General features: G+C 42.2%; 1 long non-coding RNA gene across 4 annotated transcripts; it reads right to left on the bottom strand.

Moving 5' to 3' along the window:
• Positions 1–2,250: 2,250 nt before the first annotated feature.
• Positions 2,251–18,862, bottom strand: LOC117361566. 4 transcript variants are annotated; one of them, XR_004539688.1, is made up of 3 exons: positions 18,805–18,862; positions 5,294–5,433; positions 2,251–3,999 (listed from the first exon to the last, which is right to left on the bottom strand). It is a non-coding gene; the product is annotated as an uncharacterized LOC117361566 (long non-coding RNA). The 4 variants fall into 4 exon arrangements; XR_004539689.1 differs by lacking the exon at positions 18,805–18,862 and adding an exon at positions 18,614–18,767; XR_004539687.1 differs by lacking the exon at positions 18,805–18,862 and adding an exon at positions 6,143–6,245.
• Between the last annotated feature and the right edge of the window lie 6,966 nt (positions 18,863–25,828).

Below are 25,828 nucleotides of genomic sequence, written 5' to 3'. Positions count from 1 at the left end.
GCACGATGGACCTCAGGTCTGACCCAGCAGAGGCATTGCTTATGTTCTTATGCATCGCCCTCAACCGGGGCCGCACAAAATACTTCACGGGGCCACATGCTACTTTAGAGTATGGAGATATCTTACCTGGCTCTTTCTTGCACTGTTATACTGCATTTCTGTGTTACATCTGGTAAATAAAGAGTTAAAAAGTGCTATGTGATTAAATGGTAACATTTTGAATTGATCTAGGACATGTTTCACTACTTGTCAGGTGTACTTTTGAAATATTGCACAATACACAAAGGGAACAGCTTCCTTTTAAGTCTAGAGGACACTTTAGTTTATTGGAAGTGAGTCCAGGCTTCCAGGGATGAAATATTCTTTTTTTCACTCCGGCAGATGGAAAGGCTGCCAGGTATTTTCTGATTGTTTCTGTGGCCCTTTTTGTGTGTTGCATTGTATGCTGCACTGTATTTGAACTGCATCCTGTTTGGTGGCAGAAATAATTAGATGTATGTAATACAACCTATTATGGAATGAAACAGCCAGTAAATGGTGTACCCTTCTTTGCCCAGCTAAATGCTCCCCGCTCTTCCAAATCACATCTGAAAACTGAGAGGCTAATGCAGAAAGCACAGATGGAAATGGTGATTTGCGTGATGTCTGCGCTCAGTTTTTGGCCGGATAATGCAGAAAAGGTATTTGTGCAGAAACTACCCCTTTGCAAATGCCAGCATACATTCTATGTAAATGTATGGTAATGAGGCTACTAGCTATTCTGCCCCAATGCAGAGAACTGCTGCAGAAAACTTTTAAGATGAGCACAACGCGTGAATAAGAACACCAGTTCGGAGGAGGCATTGAAGGGTTACCTTTTCTGCAGCAGTTGCATTAGGTTTGAACAGCTAACAAACCCATTATCTGCTGCTTCAAGTCACCCCTTCCCCCGAATTTTCCTGATCCCCGATCCCTGACCCCAGAATGTACCCATCCTCCTCAACCTATTACTGCTACTATGAATTATTTCTATTGTGCTACCAGACACACGCAGCGCTGTTTAGAGTCACAAAGAGAAAGAAAACAGACCCTGCTCGAAAGAGCTTACAATCTAAACAGGCAAGACAGACAAACAAGATGTCATGGATACAGTTAAGGGGAACAGTTAATCAGCTGGCTGGGTTGGAGGGCAGAGGGGAGTACAGGACAGTTAAGCTATTGTGACATCACTGATGAGATTGTCTCTTATTGGTGGAAGGAGGCATTATGACATCTGCTTCCCAAAGACAAACAGGATGTCATGGATACAGTTAAGGGGAACGGTTAATCAACTGGCTGGGTTGGAGGGCAGAAGAGTAGGGTTAAGGATTAAAAGCTATATCAAAAAGGTGTATTTTCAGTCTGCTTTTAAACAAGGGAAGGAATCCCTAGTAGTTTAGTGGACACCCCACTCCGACCCCTTATCAGCGTTCAACTGTGTTTCATAAGAATATATGCACTTGAATCGTCATTCAATCTGCAATTTCTTATCAATCCTTTTTATAAAGCATAATCTTTTATCATAGACTGCGCTTCTTTCATGTTATAAGTAAACCCGCTATTTTCATACCGTAATTTGCTTGTCATTCTAAAGTAACTTAAGCAGCTCTTTGAATCTTAGACCCTCTTTTACAAAGGCCTGCTAAGCTTTTTAGCGCGGATTTAGCGCACGCTAAATCAATGTGCGCGCTAACCGCTAACACGCCCATAGGATAACATGCACTTGTTAGCGTTGAGCGCATGTTTAGCGTGCGCTAATATTTGGCATGCGCTAAAAAGCTTAGCGCACCTTTGTAAAAGAGGGGGTTAGTTCTTTTCAAAAGAATAAACAACTGATTTACATTTACCCATTCTACAACGTTCAGGCTTTTGTAGACCTCTATCTTATTCCCTCTCAGTTGTCTCTTTTCCTGCTTATTGCATCACTGCGCTTGGGCATGTCCTCTAGGCCAGATCTGCGGTCAGGAACAGAATCAAAGTATCTAGTTGAAAATTCGGAATCTTCTGAGGTTGAGCACTTGCACGTGGAATGCGCCTTTGTTTCAAGTGCATTTTGCACAAGTTCCTCATTAATAAGGAGTTCATTTTCCAAGGTTTTTGCGGAAATATTTTTTTTCAGCCAGAATCCTCTCATTGGTTATTTTAAAGTGTAAAAGAAATCAATACCTCTAAAACTTCACATTACAGTGAAAATATGTAACATTAATCACATTTATTCCTCACTCTGCTTTCTAACTTAATGAAACAGGAATGGGTTTCAACTCGCTGGGAATAATGGCCTTGTCTTTGCCAAAAGCACAAGCTCTGAAATTGCTTTCTATAAGCAGAGAAACACATTGCTGAACCAAATTGTGTTGAGTTTATTTAGGACGGAGAATGTATATTGAACCCTGTCCCAGTTCCATCGCTGTGTTTGCCAATGTCTTTTCCCAGCAGTCAGAAAATGACATCACTGATGTTTTATAACTTTAACTCTGAGTTTATAACAGCTGTAGGTGTGTTTGTTCTCTTCTGTATGGATGTCAGGGACTGTGGCATGAAAAAGTTATCAGTGACTTTCGTACATATTGGAGGTCATTTTAGAAGCTTCCCAAGTCAATTCTATGCATAAAAGGCAGCATTTACATAAGAAAATTGTAATACACATGCCATAATTTATGAATGCGGCTATATATATATATATATTTTTTAAATTCTATTCTGCCTACAATGCATAATAAAAACCAACACACATTACAGAATTGACACAGCATACACAGATTCAAAGGAGCATGGTCTGGGCGTGATTTGAAAAGATCTTTAAAAAAAAAAAAATACATACAGTATCTTTTAAAAAATTCCTTTCAGTATTTACACCTGCTTAGAGGTATGTGCGAATGTCAGCTACCATCAAAATGTGGGTACTTCGCCAGTGATTGAGAGAGCAATTGTGTTTTTCTCCTGTAATTTAGTACACACTTAGGCATAAATTCTCAAGGGGTCATTGAAATTTAGGCACCCGGTGGTGTGTGCTAAGGGCCGGATTCTGTGTAGGACACCCAGTCTCACTAGCCGCCTAAGCATTCTATATAGAATCACATCTGTCCTGACAGACAGATGCCTAAGCCCGCCTAACCACCCTGATTCTCTAATCGGCATCCATGTCAAAGGTACCGGTTAGAGAATCCCTGAGCTGATCGCAGCAAGGGAATCTCCCTGCCACGATCAGCTCAGCGGCCAAGGCAGGAAACCCCCCAGCTGTGAAAGCCAGCAGGAGGGATGCCCAGTCCCTCCTGCCAGAACCCCTGAAGCACCCCCCTTCCGAATGGCCGCAGCAGGAGGAGTGCCCAATTCCTCATGCCATCATCCCTCAAAGATCACCAGCAGGAGGGATGCCCAGTCCCTCCTGCTGGAACACCCTATGGAGGGTGGCCTAAGGGATCTGGCCAATTGGAGTCTTAGGCCACTCCAAGTGCATCCCAGAATGCACTGGGAGGGAGGCCTAAGATTCCACTTGCTGGGATGGTCCTCTCATGGTGTCTGATTTTACAGAAGCTGATCTATTCTCTTCTAGTGATTGAGACAAAAAAATATATATATATATAATTGTGCATCAGAGTAAATTGTATTACAAGGAGGAAAAAGCCTCTGATCCCCATCTCCAGCCAGAGCAGATCTTGCTGGGAGACTAGAAAAGGTAAGTACCTCACCAACTTGTAAAAAACCTCCTTGTTTAAACACTTAATATGTCTTGTAATCTTCAAAAAACGTATTGAGACTCATTTAAACTTAATGAAAAGCTCTGCACACATAGTCCATATCAGATGTTTACAGAAGGCTACAGCTACTTATCTTAAGTGCTGCTCTCTTCAGCTGCAGATTAGTGGCTTGTTAGTATGTGCAGGGCTAAGCAGGTTATGAAAATCTTCCTCCTCCGACGATGGTAACCAGCGTTTCGCTATTCGCTGCGTCAGGGGGAATGGGAAGTTATAGCTTGTTCTTCTGTAAGAAATCAAAAAGTTAAACTCAGTAAAAGTCTCAACTTGCTGTTGAATCCAGGTACAACTTAAACTTACTGTGGGTCGGCACGATACAGTGCTGGGCTATTGTGCGAAACGTGTTCATTTGCAACTGCCCACATTGTTTTACTCTGATTTTTGATCCCTCTTGGTCCTTTTAAGTTGGTCATTGCTGTGATGACTCTTGACCATGGGTCACAGTCATACAAATATAGGTCCAGACTCTGGCTAGTGGGTGCTGCTTTTGTCCTCCAGGGGTCACAAATCCACAACTTGCCTGGAAAGCAGAGTTCTGGTCTTGAAATTGAACCCATGTTCTACTGCACGAGAGAGATATGATTGAAGTCTACAAAATCCCGAGTGGAGTAGAACGGATACAAGTGGATCGATTTTTCACTCCGTCAAAAATTACAAAGACTAGGGGACACTCGAAGTTACAGGGAAATACTTTTAAAACCAATAGGAGGAAATTTTTTTTCACTCAGAAAATAGTTAAGCTCTGGAACGCATTGCCAGAGGTTATAGTAAAAGTGGATAGCGTAGCTGGTTTTAAGAAAGGTTTGGACAAGTTCCTGGAGGAAAAGTCCATAGTCTGTTATTGAGAAAGACATGGGGGAAGCCATGGCTTGCCCTGGATCGGTAGCATGGAATATTGCTACTCTATGGGTTTTGGCCAGGTACTAGTGACCTGGATTGGCCACCGTGAGAACGGACTACTGGGCTTGATGGAACATTGGTCTGACCCAGTAAGGATATTCTTATGTTCTTACATAGCACTGCTGCTGAGCCAACGGTCCAGCCCCTCCATCTAAGCTTTAATTGTAGTTTCTATTTTCAGACTAAGGCGTCTGTTATGTACTATGTCATTTGGCTTTCAAAGATTCTCTGGTTAGTTACACAAACATATATCCTGTAGTCAGTGTAATGGCTAATTAAAATGTATCCAGTCACAGACTGGCTGATCTGAAGGGTAAAAAGGGAAGAAAACATGACTGATTTCCAGCACCTGCGCTATCACAAGGATCAAAGCCACATGAGCTACATCTAGAAGCTAATGATAAACTTTTGAGTGCCTTTATTGTATCTCTGGAATTTCTTCTCACCTGACACTCAACTGAAAGGCATATTTTTAATACTGTAGTTAAGAACCTGCCTGTACCCTTTCATTATACAGTATATCAGTATAACTGATATGGAGAACTGTTATCAGCCTGCTGCACTCATTCTGTTTGGCATGGTTATCTTTGTACCTAACAGCAGATAGGGTGATTACTCACACACTAGACTAAAACAATTCCCTGGCAAAGATGCAAGACCTCAGCATCAGGTGTAAATATTTCTGGCACTTCCGGAGTTTAAGGATGGGGCTGGGGAATAGAAAGAAAATATCCATTTTGTGAGCAATGAGGTGGGAGCTCTGCAAAGACAAAAGAAAGATTAAGGCATCAATTATCTTTTAGCCACTACAGGAAGTGCATATTAAGTGCCCATTTCCATTATGAATTAGTATTTAAAAAAAAAAAAAGCTGAAAGGAAACCTGATCTTTTCCATTGGAAAGCAATACATTGTACTGCAATTAGAAGTTACATACTTAGGACATTACAAGGCTTATGAGGGAAAACCTCCATAACTAATCATTAATTTAACTTCACGGGAGCAAATGGTGAGCTGAATAATTTAATAGTGAGAAAAGACTGCTACTAGTTTTTACAAACAAAATCTTTATGCAGAGCACCCAGTAAAGCAGATTATTAAAACCTCATACTCATTATTAAATAATGCTACACAGTTATAGGAACCAACAAAATCTATCAGTTAAGACGGTGTCATCTATCTCATCTGTGCTGAAGTCCCTGCTCTATGTAACCAGCCTACGGAAAAGAGTTATAACTCTCCAGTGCAATATACAGATGTACAAGAGCAAGGGTCGCTTAACCTTTTGTGCCACGGACCCCTTTGAGAGAGTGTTAGAAAATGTATTTAAATGCTTAAAATAAAATATACAGATACATCACAGACTGCAGTACAAAAGAAACCAATTATGCTCAAACACAGTCAGTAGCGTAGCAAGGTTGAGGGTCGCCCCTCCACCGCCACGTGAGTGCCCCTTTCCCTTTTCCCGTACCTCCTTGGATATCACATCCTAGGTGCAGATCCCGGAAGTGACATCAGAGAGAGCGCCAAAACAGGACGGGGGAAGACAAGGGCCACACGTGGCAAGGAGAGGAGTGGGAGTGGCCGAGCGACTGGGAAGTGAGCAGGGTAGGTGAGTGAGCGGGGGGGGGGGGGGGGGTGCTGTCATGCCCTTAGGGAAACCGTGCCTGGGGCGGACTGCACCCCCCGCATCCCCTTTACTACACCATTGAGTACAGTTATCAAAATACTAACAAAATAACAAATATAGATTGACCATTATCAATCACATACTTTTGGAGAAAAAGGTACTTTACATAACTAAGGCCCTCTTTTATCAAGCTGCGCTGGAGGTTTCTAGCACGAGTGGTAAATGCTCGGTTGCTCATAGAATTCCTATGGGCGTCGGAGCACTTACCTTGCCGGCCTGCGCTAAACCTCCGCGCTAAAACCTCTAGCGCAGCTTGATAAAATTGGGGGGGGGGGGGGGGGGGGTAAATGTATTCTGGTTTTGCTTTTATAGGGTGTGATAATTTTAGATAGTGAGATTTATTGACAGTAACAAATATTTTGGAGCCTAGAGGCCATAAATTACTTTGTTGTCCTCATCCGTTATCGAATAAAAAGCTAAGAGGCCCTTTTGCTAAATCGTGTTAATCAGTTAATGTGAATAGCTCACATAACTGCTACTACACAAGCATGGTAAGTGGTTCTGTGGTATTTCAATGATTCATATGTGCTAATTTGTGTGTCATGAGCATTTTGTTTTAGGGCATGGTAACTAGGCAGGACATGGCAGGGAGTGGGCTTAGAGAGCAAAATCCAGGTAGCCAAGTGGCACATATCGTGCACTGACACTTGAGCAATTATCCTTGATTATATATTTGGCACCCAGATTTGCAAATCCAAAATTGTGCCATGCTCAAGATGAGCACACAAATTAATGTAATGGTTTAGCATTTAACTACCAGTAATTGGGTGCTAAAAACCAATTATTGATGTTGATTGGCACTGCTTAAAATCCATGTGTGCATCTGGTTGTGCGCTATTCTATAAAGCAGAGCTGCTTAATTCTGGTCTTTGATGCCCACAGGTAGGCCAGGTTTTCAGGATATCAACAAAGAATATGCATGAGAGATTTGCATGCATTGCCTCTTTAGTTTGCAAATCTCTCTCATGCTTATTCATTATGGATATCCTGAAAATCTGATCTACATGCGGATCTCAAGGACCAGAACTGAGTAGTCAGAATTGAGTTAGGCATGTTACCTAACTTTATTAGTTAAAAGGGGATGGATTCCGTACAAACCTAAGGAAGTTCTTTTCACAGAGAATGGTAGAAATCTGGAATGCTCTTCCAGAGGCCGTTATAGGGGAAAGCACCCTCCAGAGATTCAAGAAAAGGTTAGATAAGTTCCTGCTGAACCAGAACGTACGCAGTTTAGGCTAGACTCAAATAGGGCACTGGTCTTTGACCTAAGGGCCTCTGCAAGAGCGTACTGCTGGGTATGATGGACCACTGGTCTGACCCAGCAGCAGCAATTCTTATGTTCTTATGTTCCTCAATAGGAGATGTGGTCATGGGCGTGTCATGGACATTCTGAAAAGTTGCCCGCATAGTTATAAAATACTATCTCAGTGCACCTAACTTGAGTGCCAGCATTTACACGAGGTTTCAAAGCGTAAAGTCTGGCACCTTTATAAAATAGCACTTAGGGCCCAATTCTATAAACAGCACCTAGCACAGTTGTTAATCAACCACTAGGTGTCCTTTATTGAATCCCAACTACCAGCGCTTAGGCACGCTTAGGTATCACTAGGTGTCCTATAGGTAGGTGCTGGTATATTAAGCCAGGTTTTACTTGGCCTAATTTACTGATGCCTAACTAAGTCAACCATGCCTATTCACCCCTAACCATACCTATCGGAGGCGACCTTGAATTAGTCGTTGCTAGGCATCCTATGAATTCCGAGCTGAACTCTTGCTAATTAATTTTTTTTTTGATTGGTTGAAAACTGGTATGGTGAATTACCACACCAATTTAAAAAAAGTTCTGCGCAGATTCCAAGTAGCAATGCCTAATAAAGGCATCCTATACAGAAACTGGCCCTTAGTGCTTATTCTTTTAAGCACCCATTTTATAGAATTCCCCCCTTAATGTGGGTCCATGTAGTACCTCCTAATTTGAATGCTCTAAGGCCCTGATTCTATAAATGGTACCTAAAGATGGTCACCTAGATTGATGTGCCTAGCCAATCTAGGTGCATAACTTAATTGTTTGAAAGGCTTAATCAGTACTGATAATTGGCAATTAACTTGTAATTGATGTTAATTGCACTTAATTAGATGGTACTAACTTAGTAGGTGCCTACCACTTTAAGGTAGGCACCTAATCCAAGGCACCTACCAGAAAGTAGACATGGTTAGGAGCCGAATTGTGGGCGTGTTCATCATGTAGTGCCTATTTTGGACTTAGGTATACTCATTTAGACCAAGAAAACCCTAGGGTGAGCTTACGGTTAGGACACTTATTGATGCCTAAGCTTGAGGCCTATTGATGCCTAAGCCCACTTTAGGCACCAGTAAGCATGATTCTATAAGGTGCACCTAACTTTTATAGAATCGTGCTTAGTACCGTACTATTCAGCGCCTAACTTTTTAGGTGTCATTTATAGAATTTCCACATATGTGCCTCTGTGGTTTTAAGAAAGGTTTGGACAATTTCCTGGAGGACAAGTCCATAGTCTGTTATTGAGAAAGACATGGGGGAAGCCACTGCTTGACCTGGATTGATAGCATGGAATGTTGCTACTTTCTGGGGTTCTAGAATGTTGCTACTGAGTGAGATTCTGGAATGTTGCCACTATTTGGGTTTTTGCCAGGTACTAGTGACCCGGATTGGCCACCGTGAGAATGGGCTACTGGGCTTGAAGGACTATTGGTCTGACCCAGTAAGGCTATTCTTATATTCTTATGTTCGTGTGTACTAATTGTGCCCTGAGTGCCACAATCTAATGGACAAATTTAACATGGGAACAGCAAAAGGACATGATGGCATGCTCCCAATAGTTGCCGTAATAAATAAATAAAGACATCTCTGCTTTACAATGTAATTGTCATAACAGAAGCTTTGCGCTTTCCTACTTTCTTCTCCCCAAAGATAATAAATAGAAATAAAGCAAAACAAAGAAAAGGCATCATCTTATTTCCTTTTCTTAGTTTTATTTCTATTACCTTAAAAACTGGACTAACACAGCTACCATACCACTTCTCCCCCCCCCCCCCAAAGATTAGCCAAATTCTGTATAATCAGCAGTTTTTCATAAGCCCCTCTAGTAAACCCACATACAGTAAGTTACAATAAACTAAATGACTCATTAGTAATGATTGAGGTACCAAAACCATGGCATTCGTGGTTAAACAGGATAAGTTGATGATTCAGGAGGAGCATATGGAGTGCCAGAGGCCTAAAGATAGTAAGCATGTAGATTGCAACAGAAAGGAGTATGCCTGTCATTAAGCAGTACTAGAAACACTACTTTCTTTCCCATCCTTTACCTGCCAGGTCTCTATTTATACCACTGGACCATTTTTTACTGGCACAGGTCCTTACTTTAGAAGTAAGTGGCAGAGACTGGTGCCAGTCTACTACAAATGAAACCCCTCATGAACCTCTCCCTATGCACCCAAACATCCTTCTAGCTTTAACCGTTGCCTTTTCAACCTGTTCTTTCTCATAGCAGTTCTTAAAGAAGCAAAACTGTTCCACTGAGTTCTGGTACCCATTAGAAGGAGTTCAGTGACAAAGTTTTACTTCTTAAGAAGTGCTTTGAGAAGGAATTTCCCCACAGAACTGATTAAAGGCGCCAAAGGGAAGGCTAGTTTGCATAAAATATGAATGGAAGAGGCTTAATTTGAATATGCCCTGAAGTCTAGCCAAGTTTGTTTAAAGTAGAGGATGCAGGAAGTTCCAGAATTAACCCGCCTTATTTAGGACCAAAGGCCAGAATGTTACTCAAGGAATGTGCCATAAGAAAAGAAGGATCTTGGGAATTCACCCCAAGTATAAAAGTTGCCAAGAATTGGGACTACTGCTTGCTGAACTAACTGTGCAGACTTGGTGCTGAGCTGTTAGAGACCAGTTCTGGTCTTTAGTACTGTAAGACTGGCTACGAGCCAGACTTCTTACAAATCTGCAAGTGAGGGGAGGGTCCATGTTATCCTGAAAAGCTGTAGCCTCATTGTAGTATGTAAAATTGAATCCTGCTTACCATATGCATGTATTTATAGAACAATGCTTAGTTGGAATTTGGGTATTTATGTACATATGCTCACATATATGTATATACATGCTGTTATTCTAATAATTTATACAGATAATTGGCACAAAATGTTAATGCCCACTTTAAAGAATTATTTAGTAGGTCATATAAGTTATATTTTAATTCCATTGTCCTTCTATATAGGGATCCTCTGTGTTTTTCCTACATATTTTAAATTCTATCCCTGTTTTTATCCTTATCACCTCCAATGGGAGGATATTCCAGGCATCCATCACCCTTTCAGTGAAAAAATATTTCCTGATGTTACTCGTTAGTCTATCAACCTGTAACCTCAGCTCATGTCCTCTAGTTCTACTGTTTTCTCTTTTATAGAAAAGTTTTGTTTGAATAAGACTTTTCAAGTATTTAAATATCTGCATCATATCTCCCTATCTCTCCTTTCCTCTGACCATATATACTATAGTCATCAGATCTCTTCTCATACATTTTTGGGCACAAATCCCATGCCATTTTTGTCACTTGCCTCTGAATCGTTTCAAGTCCATTTATATCCTTAGTGAGATACGACCTCTAAAACTGAACACGATATTCCAAGTGGGCCTTCACCAACGACCTGCAAAATATTTACAAGCTGCAACTTGCTTTCAAAAATATTGCTGACCACAGAGTTTAAATATTGACTGTATATTTTAAAGCATACTTAATGTAAATATTGGCTGAAAGACCTCCAAGCAATGAAGATGGAAAGATTTTGGCATTGGTATTCAATTGTTGAGGGATTAGCCCCCTTAGGGTTTCAATTGGTAGATTAACATTAGAAATGGCATCAATACTTAAGGTATCCTGAGGTAATTGAGAGCATGACATTTGTTAGCCCATGGGGAAATGTTATCCTGATGGTAATTGGTGGTTAGGAGGTACAGCAATCACTTACTGTAGAGAATTCTCTGGATTCTCTACAATAAACAGCACAATCAACAATAGCCCTATCATTCAGAACATTCTGAAAACGCTTCTTTGAAAGTACTTTATGTAAAAATCTCTTTCTCAATGCTTTTGAGCAGTGGAAAGATCAATATTATTGTTATCAAACTTCAAGAGCTTGAAGCATTTTTCCAAGGCTGCTGCATAAACCTATGGAATTCAGTTTTCAGGAAGTCGAGATTTTCTCCCTGTTGGTTTGTAGTTGGACCAATATAACATATAGAATGTGAGAAACTGGTTCTTCCTTTCTATGGTTTGCTCATCTAGTGAGATTATTGTCATGCATTGTACACATGAAGAAAATCATCCACGTGTTCACCTCATAATGCTAGGTTAGTCATTATCAGGACCCTTACTATCTAAGTACAACCGTGGCAGCAAGAGCATACCAACTTAGAACTGTGAAGAAGTACTGGGTTTACTGCAAAGGGTCTTCCTAAATCTATATATGCCTGTAACCCCTTGCATTAGATGTGGTTCTCCTATAGTTTTCAGTTGGCTTTGTTTGAGAGTTGAGCAAAGAACACACTTTTTTTTTTCCCTCTTGTGCAGGAATCTCTCTTGCTACTTGAGGTGCTCTAGTGTGTGAGAGAAGGAGAAGCAAGCTATGAAGTTTTGGAGATTCAGGAATGGTATATGAGCAGAAGAGAGGAAAGACGTAAGAAGACTTGAGGCGGTCCAGAGGAGGGCGACGAAAATGATAGGAGGCTTGCACCAGAAGACGTATGAGGAGAGACTGGAAGCCCTGAATATGTATACCCTAGAGGAAAGGAGAGACAGGGGAGATATGATTCAGACGTTCAAATACTTAAAGGGTATTAACGTAGAACAAAATCTTTTCCAGAGAAAGGAAAATGGTAAAACCAGAGGACATAATTTGAGGTTGAGGGGTGGTAGATTCAGGGGCAATGTTAGGAAATTCTACTTTACGGAGAGGGTGGTGGATGCCTGGAATGCGCTCCCGAGAGAGGTGGTGGAGAGTAAAACTGTGACTGAGTTCAAAGAAGCGTGGGATGAACACAGAAGATTTAGAATCAGAAAATAATATTAAAGATTGAACTAGGCCAGTTACTGGGCAGACTTGTACGGTCTGTGTCTGTGCATGGCCGTTTAGAGGAGGATGGGCAGGGGAGGGCTTCAATGGCTGGGAGGGTGTAGATGGGCTGGAGTAAGTCTTAACAGAGATTTCGGCAGTTGGAACCCAAGCACAGTACCGGGTAAAGCTTTGGATTCTCGCCCAGAAATAGCTAAGAAGAAAAAAAAAAAAAAAAATTTAAATTGAATCAGGTTGGGCAGACTGGATGGACCATTCGGGTCTTTATCTGCCGTCATCTACTATGTTACTATGTTTAGGTCCCTATGTGTAGTCTGGCTAGGAAAGATGTTTGTAAGGGGAATTACATCTGAGAAGTTGGGTTCTGAAGAGGATCCCAACGATGAGAGGTAAGACTCCTACTAACATAAAATTGGATGGACAGCTCCAGGTTATCCCAGAATCCAGCAAATCCTGAAATAATGAAGAATTATTGGGGGAAAAAAAGACCACATACACAGATGAAAAAACAATACTGTTTGATCCATGAGGACAGATCAGAAGCTAACCAGTTCTGTACATGTCAGAGATAATAAGGTCGTTTTTGCAAAATACATCTAGACAGGATTTTGGATGTGCAGGTCAGGATTTGCACAATTTTCCAGGTATTTTACAAATCATGGAACCTTTTGTTAAATAAGTATAGATCTCTGGTGAGACTTCATTTGGAGTACTGTGTACAGTTCTGAAGATCACACCTTCAATAAGATATAGACAGGATGGAGTCATTTCAGAAAATGGCTACTAAAATGTTCGGTGGTTTTCATCATAAAGCATATGAGTACAGACTTAAATATCTCAATACGTATACTTTGAAAGAAAGGTCAGAGAGAATATATGATAGAGATGTTTTAACACCTCCATGGCATAAATGCACAGGAGATGAGTCTCTTAATTGAAAGGAAGCTCTGGAATGAAGGTGCATAGAATGAAGATGGAAGGGAATAGACTCAGGAGGAACCTGAGGAAATACTTCTCTGGAAAAGAAAATGATGCAATTGCAGGTAAACAACTAAGCCTTTCCTTGATTTGCGCCTAGGGTCCTGTCAGAATCACGGCCAGTGGCGCATAGTGACACTGAAGTCTGGCACCACCCCTAAATATGCCCACTAGCCACCAAGGACCTAGGCACCGGTCCTAGAAGCCACGTAACGGCAGCTATTTTTTTTAAACAAGGGCTTAATTGGTTTTCAATGGCACAACAAACTATCGTGCCACTTAAACCCAATTAAACCACTTATGTTAGGTGCTGGTAGCGCAACCTACCATCGCCTAACGAAAGGCGGACTTGTTTGTGAATCTGGGCCATGGTCTTTGTCTGCCTTCAGTTTTCTATGTCTCTATGAGATTGTGATACGTGTGTAAATGTCATTTTAGTGGGCAAAATGCCCCTATAAAGAACCCTGGTGTAAATCCCCACACCTAAATTAAGCACAGTGCCCCAAATTCTATAAAATTGCATGCAAATCCTAGAAATGCACACGCACCTCCCATGTGCCCAAATTTATGCATCTAATATTGAGCATTATATATATATATATACTAGCTGATGCCTCGGCGTTGCACGGGTATTTAATTATAGCAATAACACTGTAAATGGATTCAAATAAAGATACTTTATAGTGGTGAATGAAATTATTTTTTTACAGCTTAATAAAAAGTACAATATTCAAATTATAATGTGAAATATTTGACAAAATGAATACAATACAACTAACGCAAAACGTGATTATAAACAACAATTTTAGTTTCACCTCCTGGAGCAAGAACATATAAATTCTTGGGTGAACCCACCCTTGAGCAAGCAACATAGAGTTGTGGGCCGCGAGACCCCCAGAACATATCACCCCAGGTAGTGAGGGAACTGCATACCAAGTTTCGTTCAAATCGGTCAAGCCGTGTTTGAATTACTGTGAGAATGGCAGCTTTTTACATATTTTCCATTGACATGAATGGGTGAAATCTGATTTTCTGTTTGTAGCTCCGCCCACGTGTGCAGTAATTCAAAAACGGCTTGACCGATTTGAACGAAACTTGGTATGCAGATCCCTCACTACCTGGGGTGATATGTTCTGGGGGTCTAGCGGCCCACCTGCACACGTGGGCGGAGCTACAAACAGAACATCAGATTTCACCCATTCATGTCAATGGAAAAAATGTAAAAAGCTGCCATTCTCACAGTAATTCACAAACGGCTTGACCGATTTGAACGAACCTTGGTATGCAGATCCCTCACTACCTGGGGTGATATGTTCTGGGGGTCTCGCGGCCCACCTGCACACATGGGCGGAGCTACAAACAGAAAATCAGATTTCACCCATTCATGTCAATGGAAAAAATGTAAAAAGCTGCCATTCTCACAGTAATTCCAACTACCTGGGGTGATATGTTCTGGGGGTCTCGCGGCCCACCTGCACATGTGGGCGGAGCTACAAACAGAACATCAGATTTCACCCATTCATGTCAATGGAAAAAAAGTAAAAAGCTGCCATTCTCACAGTAATTCAAAAACGGCTTGATCGATTTGAACGAAACTTGGTATGCAGATCCCTCACTACCCGGGGTGATATGTTCTGGAGGTCTCGCGGCCCACCTGCACACGTGGGCGGAGCTACAAAAATAAAATCAGATTTCACCCATCCATGTCAATGGAAAATATGTAAACAGCTGACATTCTCACAGTAAATCAAAAATGGCTTGACCGATTTGAACGATACTTTGTATACAGCTCCCTCACTACCTGGGCTGATATGTTCTGGGGGTCTCGCAGCCCACCTGCACACGTGGGCGGAGCTACAAACAGAAAATCAGATATCACTCATTCATGTCAATGGAAAAAATGTAAAAAGCTGCCATTCTCACATTAATTCAAAAACGACTTGACCGATTTGAACGAAACTTGGTATGCAGATCCCTCACTACCTGGGGTGATATGTTCTGGGGGTCTCTCGCCCCACAACTCTATGTTGCTTGCTCAAGGGTGGGTTCACCCAACAATTTATATGTTCTTGCTCCTGGAGGTGAAATTAAATATGTTGTTTATAATCACGTTTTGCGTTAGTTGTATTGTATTCATTTTGTCAAATATTTCACATTATAATTTGAATATTGTTCTTTTTATTAAGCTGTAAAAAAATAATTTCATTCACCACTATAAAGTATCTTTATTTGAATCCATTTACTGTGTTGTTGCTATAATTAAATACCCGTGCAACGCCGGGGCATCAGCTAGTGTGAAATATTTGACAAAATGAATACAATACAACTAACGCAAAACTTGATTATAAACAACATTTTTAGTTTCACCTCCAGGAGGAAGAACATATAAATTCTTGGGTGAACCCACCCTTGAGCAAGCAACATAGAGTTGTGGGCCGCGAGACCCCCAGAACATATCACCCCAGGTAGTGAGGGATCTGCATACCAAGTTTCGTTCAAATCGGTCAAGCCGTTTTTGAATTACTGTGAGAATGGCAGCTTTTTACATTTTTTCCATTGACATGAATGGGTGAAATCTGATTTTCTGTTTGTAGCTCCGCCCACGTGTGCAGGTGGGCCGCGAGACCCCCAGAACATATCACCCCAGGTAGTGAGGGATCTGCATACCAAGTTTCGTTCAAATCGGTCAAGCCGTTTTTGAATTACTGTGAGAATAGCAGGTTTTTACATTTTTTCCATTGACATGAATGTGTGAAATCTGATTTTATGTTTGTAGCTTCGCCCACGTGTGCAGGTGGGCCGTGAGACCCCAGAACATATCATCCCAGGTAGTGAGGGATCTGCATACCAAGTTTCGTTCAAATCGGTCAAGCCGTTTTTGAAATACTGTGAGAATGGCAGCTTTTTACATTTTTTCCATTGACATGAATGGGTGAAATCTGATTTTATGTTTGTAGCTCCGCCCATGTGTGCAGGTGGGCCGCGAGACCCCAGAACATATCATCCCAGGTAGTGAGGGATCTGTATACCAAGTTTCGTTCAAATCGGTCAAGCCATTTTTGAATTACTGTGAGAATGTCAGCTTTTTACATTTTTTCCATTGACATGAATGGGTGAAATCTGATTTTCTGTTTGTAGCTCCGCCCACGTGTGCAGGTGGGCCGCGAGACCCCCAGAACATATCACCCCAGGTAGTGAGGGATCTGCATACCAAGTTTCGTTCAAATCGGTCAAGCCGTTTTTGAAATACTGTGAGAATGGCAGCTTTTTACATTTTTTCCATTGACATGAATGGGTGAAATCTGATTTTATGTTTGTAGCTCCGCCCACGTGTGCAGGTGGGCCGCGAGACCCCAGAACATATCATCCCAGGTAGTGAGGGATCTACATACCAAGTTTCGTTCAAATCGGTCAAGCCGTTTTTGCGTGATCGCGGCACATACACACACACATACATACATACACACATACATACCTCCGATTTTATATATATAGATAGATATATATATAGGATTAGGGGGATAGTGGGCCAGGCTCCTGCCTGGGTGAATAATGGTGAGTAGGCCATCCCTGAATTTTCAGCAATAATTAACTACCATGACACTTGACGGGTAGCGCTGCAGTCATCCAAGGCAGAGTTGGGGAGCCATGTGGACACAGGGGATATTTAGGGCCAGATTCTATAAAGGGTCCCTACATTAGCAGATGCCTACAAAAATGGCGCCGCCCATGTGTCAGTCTTGCTTAGGCTAATGACGCTTACCACAAAACTTAGGCATCTGTAATGTAAGCCAGGGTTTTACTGGCTCACATTTCAGATACCTACGTTCTTTTGAGAATCACCTCTAACGGCGCCTAAGGCCATTTCTGCCCCTAACTAGGCCTACTTTGAGTGTAGGCGCTGTTAGGCAGATTCGTGTAGATGCAATTATAACACCTACTTTTTAAAATGAGTTTTTAATTGTTTTTTTAAACATCACAGTCAATTACCATGCTGTTTAAAGCCAATTAAAACAATTACGTTGGGCAGCAGGACGCCTTCTGCCACCTAACTTACATTGCCACTTACTTATTTATTCCATTTTCTATGCTGTTCTCCCAGGAGAGCTCAGAACGGTCTACATGAGTTTATTCAGCTACTCTAGCAGTTTTCTCTATCTGTCCTGGTGGGCTCACAATCTATCTAATGCACCTGGAGCAATGGGGGATTAAGTAACTTGCCCAGGGTCAGAAGTAGTAGTATGGGTTTGAATGCACAACCTCAGGGTGCTGTAGCTTTAACCACTGCACCACTCTAGAAATCAAAGTGTAGCAGAAGTGAGCCAAGTATAGGACAATGAAGCCATTGTGACATCACTGGTGAGGTTGGCTCTTAGGCAGTGGTGGATTGAGGCATTATGATGGTCTGGTGATCAGAGGCTGAAACTCTTCACACTAGTTTTCTATACTGTTCTCCCAGGGGAGCTCGGAACAGTTTACATGAATTTATTCAGGTACTCAAGCATTTTTCCATCTGTCCCGGTGGGCTCACAATCTAGCTTATATACCTGGGGTAATGGGGGGATTAAGTGACTTGCCCAGGGTCACAAGGAGCAGCGTGGATTTAACCACTGCGCCAAACTCTCCCTTTTTGCCTGTGCCCATATAGATAACTGGGCTTGTAGGACTACACAAAAGGCATCTCAGTTTTGCCTGATCAGCTGTACCATGACAACACTGAACATCAGTTAGAACCGCCTAACTTCCAGGCACCACTGAAGAGCCGGATATTCAGAGCAGGTGCCTGGATATGGCCCAGCATTGACTATTTGGGTCTGAATTAGCCAAGAGCTAATTTTGGTGAGTGCATAGATGTGCCCTTAGTACAGGAGAGGATACACCCATTACAAAAAAAAATCTGTTCCCCTAACTTTTGCTTTCATTATTGCATTCTTACACAATGCTTGAAGCAAGACAAAAATTGCTAATAAAGCACTTTACTGTGCATCACTTTCTAAGATGCAAATGTCAATCAGAGTTAGTGTATTTCACATATAAATGATCAAACATCATAAGACACAAAAAGCCCAGGAAATATATACTGTGGAAAGTATTCGATATGTGCAGAAAAAGAATGAATAAAGGTCATATAGTGCAGAGGTTCTCAACACAAACTTTCCTCACCTCCCTCCCATTACCACATCCATTACATTTGCTGCTTCTCCAGCCCAGCAGCAGCAAAACATGCTGAAGCAATTTCGAGGCTACAGTCCTCATGTGTGTGCTCAGTGAGTGGCATACTGAGGGGGTGTCAAGGGGCAGTCCGCCTCCTTCCTGACCTTCCCAGCCGCGTGCATGCGCCTCTTCCCATGTACCTCTTTAATTTCCATGGCGCGAGCATCGTCATGAACTTGCTGCCCGCGCCGGTGTCCGCTCTCTCTGACATCAATTCCGGCTCCTGCATCTCGGAAGCGACGTCAAAGGGGAGAGCCGACACAACATGGGCAGCAAGTTCGTGACGCTGCTCACGCTGGGAAAATGAGAGAGGTACAGGGGAAGGGGGCAGGTGTGCGTCGGGGGGAGTGGGAAGGAGGGGGGGGCGCTACCTTCCCGAATGCTACTCCTCCTCACCACACCACTGTGTGTGCTATTGGTTCTGCTGGGCCCTGCCCCCAAAAAGGACGTTGATGTCAGAGGAGGTGGGGAGCTGGTACAGAAGCTGTTTGCTCAGAATTGTTCTGCTGATTCTTCGAAACAACATAACCCTGTGTAAGTTCTTCGTCCATCTTACTTTCTTCTTATCTTTCTCTAATATAATTCAAGGTCTCCCTCCACAGCCAAACTCTTCAAAATACATTTCACGATGGCTGTGTTTTGGAGAGAATCCAATCTATTTTATTTCCTAACTGTAGGCCTCTATTGCTCCTTCCAACTGCAAGTCTAACATTTTCCCAGGAAAATAACTGGTGTCAACAGGATATCTTCAGAATGGGCTGAACAGGAAGCTGAGTGTGTCCTCAGAACAATTAAAGTCAACTCAACACTTCATCCTTGCAAGATCTGCAAAATGAGTATCAGTTGCAGACAAACAATAATTGCTTAAAGCCACAAGGGCCGCTGAAAAGTTCTCAGCCCATCCAAGAAGAGAATGATGTGGAGCCTTGAAACTTACAAGTTATTCCACACTTTTCTTGACACTTTTCATTTCACTTCATATCATTCAAGAAAAGTGTGGAATAACTTGTAAGTTTCAAGGCTCCACATCATTCTCGTCTTGGTTGGGCTGAGAACTTTTCAGCGGCTTCTCGTATTGTGATGTCATAATACCTCATTCCACCAATGCCTAAAAGCCAACCTCATTGGTGATGTCACAATGTCTTGGTTTACCTATACTTGTGCCCATTTACTAGTTGCATTTGTCTCATTACAATGAAAAGTGTCATGAAAAGTGTGGAATAACTTGTAAGTTTCATGGCTCCACGTCATTCTCGTCTTGGTTGGGCTGAGAACTTTTCAGCGGCTTCTCGTATTGTGATGTCATAATACCTCATTCCACCAATGCCTAAGAGCCAACCTCATTGGTGATGTCACAATGTCTTGGTTTACCTATACTTGTGCCCATTTACTAGTTGCATTTGTCTCATTACAATGAAAAGTGTCATGAAAAGTGTGGAATAACTTGCAAGTTTCATGGCTCCACGTCATTCTCTTCTTGGTTGGACTGAGAATTTTTCAAGTGGCCTCCCGTATTGGTAAGGTTATCCCCAATCTCTGATATAAGGTACCATATCAATGCACCAATATTGTAACAACATGTCAGAGTGGCACTGGAGTAGCTGATGAACATCAATAATGAAGAATTCTCTGATAATTGAATTTTTCTAAATTGGGAGTTTCCTTGCAGTTCTACTTTGTTATATGGATCAAGTTTCCATCATGAATTTCTTCTATTAAAACTAAGGCCCTCTGTCACTAAGGTACGCTAAATCAACGCATGCGCTAACCGCTAACATGTCCATAGGATAACATGCACTTGTTAGCGTTTAGCACGTGTTTACCATACGCTAAAAAGCATAGCACACCTTAGTAAAAGAGGGGGTAAGATGTTTGTCATGCTGTTACCTTTTCCAGTTGCTAAGATGGAAGTCCTTCAGAACACATTAAAAATCCATATTTTACGAACCACTTGGAAATCATACATTTTTTTCTCAAGTGCAGCTGTATCTGCTGGTGGTTATTATCTTTAAAAAAAAAATAATGTGTGTTAGAGACCTTTACAACTGGAAATAAAATCTTTACCTGGGCTTATTGGAATACTTTGCCCTGCATTAAATGCCTTTGCTATTTTGTTCACTTTTGCTTCTTTGGTTTCAGTTAAGAAATTGGCTCTCGGGGTTCTCAGAACTATTCTGGAATTTAGTCACAACATTTCTCACAAAAAAAGCAGCCTTTCACCTCTAAATTATTATAATTTAGAACAGAACAGGAATCGTTAAGGACAATACATGCTGAAAAAAGTATTTTTCTGAATATGCATAGGGTTAGTACGCAGGCCACAATTTATTTTACTGTTACTCTAGTGATAAAATTGGAGTACTGTTGTCTCAAATGAGTTTGAAATATAGTAAAAATGTACTAGAATATCTGGTTATTCATCTGATAATTCAGGTTCTCAGCAGCTCTCAACAGAGCTGGATGAGCTTACAAGGTTATAGCCTGGCTAGAAGAGAGTGTTTGGTTTTCTGGTAGCAATTTTTATTGTTTTATCATTTGCTGAATTTGCTCCACCTCCTTTTTTGCAGCAGCAGCAAATCAAGGCGGTTTACAAAAACCTACCATTACATTAAAAATAGAAAAGAACTGCATAAAAATTTCAATAGGACAGTGTTCCTCAATCAGAGGCCATAGCAATCATAACACTGAGCGACAAGCTCAGAAATCAATAAGGAGTAAAAGCCTGTTCAAATAAGTAAGGGGTCCTTTTACTGAGGCGCGCAAACCGATTTAGCGCACTGCATGCTAAGGCGCCCATTATATTCTATGGGCACCTTAGCATTTAGCGTGCGCTAATCGTTAGTGCGTCTTAGTAAAAAGACCCCTAAGTTTTTAGGGATGTGCGAAAATTAGAGAATGGGTGTTTTAACTGCAGATGGTGTGGCAATGAATGCCATAAGACTGGGGCGATGGCATAAAAAACAATTGTCTCGTAGTTTTCCATTTTGTTTTAAATGAGTGAGGAATAATGAGTATTATTTGTTAGAGCAGTGGTTTTCAACCTTTTTACACCAATGGACCGGCAGAAATAAAAGAATTATTCTGTGGACCGGCATCGGTCCGTGGACCGGCGGTTGAAGAACACTGGGCTAAGTTGTGGGCCAGACCCCGCCCATCTCTACCCCAGACCCCGCCCCCATAATAGTACTAATTGTAACACTATTTTTTCCATTCAATTTTCACAGATATACAATATAATCTTATTAACAACACATAATGGTTAACCACAAAATAAAATTACACAAAGCACACAGGCAGCAGATGTAATTTCTCAAAATTGACATAATTCAATCACTAAATTAAAAAATAAAATCATTCCCCCCTACCTTTGTTGTCTCCCTTACCTTCTGGCCTGCTCCCGCCTGGCCATTTTATGCTACCCCAGGTATTATCTTCAGGCCGGCTCCTTCTTCCTCACTGATGCAGTGCACAAAGCTGTGGGCAGCGGCTCCTTGCACGTCCCATGCCTCATCTGGAAGCCTTCCCTCTGACGTTGCAACGTCAGAGAGAAGGCTTCCGGTTCAGGCACAGGATGCGCGTAGGAGCCCCTGCCCTGGCTTTGTGCACTGAATCAGTGAGGAAGAGGAAGCTGGCTCGAAGATAATGCCGCATCAATCGCACCATGGACCGGCGGTTGAAGAACACTGTTTTGGGCCTGATGCACATGCTGGCCCTGTGGACCGGCACCGATCCACGGACCAGTGGTTGAAGAACACTGTGCTAAAAAACAAAGATTGCATGTAGGCATTTAGGACCAGATTCTGTAATTGGCACATAAGGTAGGCGCCAATTGCATGTCAATGATTCTTAAGCGCCTATTACAGAATTGTGTTTAGTGGTGCCTACAGCCCAATTCATTTTTATTTTTTTCAATTATGAGCGTCGGAGCAGTGTCAGAGCATTTAGCATTCCAGGCCACGATAGACACCTCTACCGCGGCTTAGTAAAACTCGGCATAAGACAGGCGCCTAAATTTAGGCGGCCTTTATAGAATTTGACCCATAAGGAATAATTAATGCTAAGAGGTAACTGGGAATGCCAGAATGTAATACCTTGTGAACCAGTGTTAGTATTTTAAATTGGATTCTATACTGTATCGGCAGCCAATGTAGTTGTGAGTTTTATTATGTGGTTGTTTTTTTCTTGTGGTGGAGAGAGAGCTCTGTTGGTTTTAAGGACTTTGGGTTAGATTCACTAAAGCTCACTGTGTTGGGCGATCCGTAGCCGAGTATTTCTGGGTGACTGATCCACTACACCTCCTCATGCAAATTAATGTGATCGGAGGCACACCCCACAGGGACCCCAGGGATCGCTGCAGAACGATCCAGACGCATGCGCAGACCATCTTCTTTGACTGTAGATGCGGTCCGCACATGCACTGGCTCTTCGCACAAGCGAGATCCAAATAAGAGGCCCGGGGGAGGGGGGCTTTAATGGAACAGAACACACTACAGCCAGGAACAGAACACGCTTTTAACCTGCGTATTAAAACCATGGGTTAAAACCACGGGCTCGCACTGCAGGGAAGGGAGGCAGAAAGCAGGAGAGTCGGCAGGGACAGGGCGGCAGAGAGCAGGAGAGTTGGTAGAGCTTGCCTTCTTGTGTTTTTTGCATAAGGGAGATGTGTTTAAAATGTTTTATTTCAGGGCTGCAGGGCTGGGATTTCAGGGTGGCAAAAAGCAGGACAGTTGGCAAGGACGTGAGCGATTGGTCCTCAGCAGTAGCTTCTTTAGGATCAGCCAACCCAATCGGTGTTCCTTCTTCTATATAGTGAATCGCTGCCTTCCTAATTGAATGCCATTTCCCCTCGTTTGCACGTGCGGATCACATCGGGCAGAAGGTTAGTGAATCGGGTCGAGGTCGCAAACTGGTCGGGACACGATCGGTGAGCTTAGTGAATTTGGGCCTTTGTCATTCTCTCTGGGGTGATTTGGTGCAAACACTTCAGAAATCTTTTTGAGAAGTGTGCACCCAGCTGGTTCCACCTGGGAGGATGAAGACCAATCAACTTGGTACGCCAAAGAGGAAATTTGCATATTTTTGACAGGTGGCCACTTCCACTTCCGGTCCTATTAAGCAATCAGAAGTGAGGATTTGCCCCACCTACTCTCTGCCCCCTTGATGATGTCACCAGATATGACATTGTGGCCCCACCAAGCCCTCAATTTGCATAACCACCCCTGACCCCCACCTTGTTTGCATAACCTGTCTCAAATCCTACCCCCTTTTCCATAGCCCTACCCCCAAACATCAGCTCAGGAAGTGACATCATAACTCCATCCAGGCCATGTTCCTTTTCAAGATGGCACTGTTTCTAGTTGAGGACTGACATTGGAAAACTGTTTAAAAAATGTGATCTACTTCCCTTTTCTGTCTGCAAAAACAGCTTTTATCTCTACCAAACGTCTGTGTTTTTCTTGACTCGTTGCAAGTTAAAAGAGGGAAGGAGGGAGGAGAGTGTATGTGTGTGCTGAGAGAAACCCAATTAAATTTTTTCTTGTGCTCTGATGTTTCTAAAAGGAAGGTGTTACCCTGGTTGTTTTAATTTTGCACTGTCTGCTTATTTCACAAGGAGAGAGGAGGCTCTGTATGAGGAGTGGCGGGGAAGGGAAGGTGTGGGCTATGTGAAAACAAACGAACTTGTGCCTTTTCTGCTAGCTCAGGATTGTAGCTGTAACAGACTTCTGCATTTTTATAGCTGTAAAAAAAAAAGTTGAATTTTATTTTTTCTGATAGGAAAGTGTTGGCTGTGTGTAGAATAGGCAGGGGTATACGAAAACACAGATGAGTGGTTAAACAAAAGCAGAGAGAGAGGATGTCAGCAAGCTATAGCTTTGTTTGTGTTGGTGCAGAAAGAGAAAGAACCCTGATTATTTTGCTGGTGCTCACTGCTTAGCAGCTGTGTCTAAAAAGTTAAAGGTGAATTTTATTGTTTCGTAGAAAGCTTTTTAAACAGGAAAGCTGTAACAACTTCTGCCCAGCACAGAGGAACAGGAGCTGTGTCTAAAAATGTTGAATTACCGTATATTTTTTCTGAAATTAAGGTATTGCCCCTCTGCATTTCACATGTAAATAACAGAGGACTAAAAATCAAGCTGGAGGGTTGAATGACTAAAAATAAAGAGCAAGCACAGGGAAAAACAAACTGTATGTGCTTGTTGGGGGGGGGGGGGGGGGGGGAGGGTGCTAGGCGATAAACACCACTTCTTCTCACATGACTATTCAGGATGGCAACGAGTACTGTGAAACAGGAAGTGAAATAGGGACCTCTAATGTGTGCTGCCAACTTGAAAAGGGGGCACGGCCTGAGCAGAGTTATGATGTCACTTCCTGCTGTGTCAGTGAAAGGTGTGGGGTTTAGGGTGGTGTTATGTAAAAAGAGGGTGGGGTTTGGGGTGGGGTATACAAAAAGGTTGAGATAGGGGCAGTTCATGTAAATATGCTGGGGCTTAGGCAGGCCACAAAGCCACCTCCGGTGAGTGGGCGGGGCATATGCAGACCCTCATTTCTGATTGGCAGATGGAGCAGTAAATAAGCATGGCCACCTGTCAAAATATGCTAATTAGATTTGACAAAAGCTATGTAACCTAACCAATGACAGGAAACATCCAGCAGAAATTAAGCTGCAGATCCCAGGGGAATCCTTGTCAGATAGAAATAATCTTTTCGTTTCTTCCAGCTGTAAAGTTCAGAAGGAATACGAGAAGACTTCAGACTAGAGTGTAGGCTAGGAAAGAGATGTAATTATTGATGGGTTCAGTTAGCATCATCAGTGTTACAAAAAAATGCACACTATGCCAAATTATTTTATGTTGGAATAGCATCCTTGTGTACTGACTTCATTGATACAAAGACTGTGGCATAATTGGCATAACTGCAGGCAGATAAACGAGTAACTTTCAGTACTGTTAATTACATATGTCCAGCCAAGGTCCCTCCCATGCTCTGCCCATGAATATGCCACTTTGTGTTTATGCCCTAGTCCTCAAATTCTATGTATGGCACTGAAATATCAGAAAACACAAAACACAGAAGAGGACCCTACAGCAGGGAATCCAAAACCAAAAAATCAGGGATGAACAAATGACCTCCAGCACCAACAGAAGTTCCAAAATCCACGGAACT

This window comes from Geotrypetes seraphini, chromosome 5 (genome assembly GCF_902459505.1).
Source record: "Geotrypetes seraphini chromosome 5, aGeoSer1.1, whole genome shotgun sequence".
In the NCBI taxonomy this organism is placed as follows: Eukaryota; Metazoa; Chordata; class Amphibia; order Gymnophiona; family Dermophiidae; genus Geotrypetes; species Geotrypetes seraphini.
The sequence above is the reverse complement of the archived record's forward strand: the minus strand, read 5'-3'. Positions and strand labels throughout refer to the sequence as shown.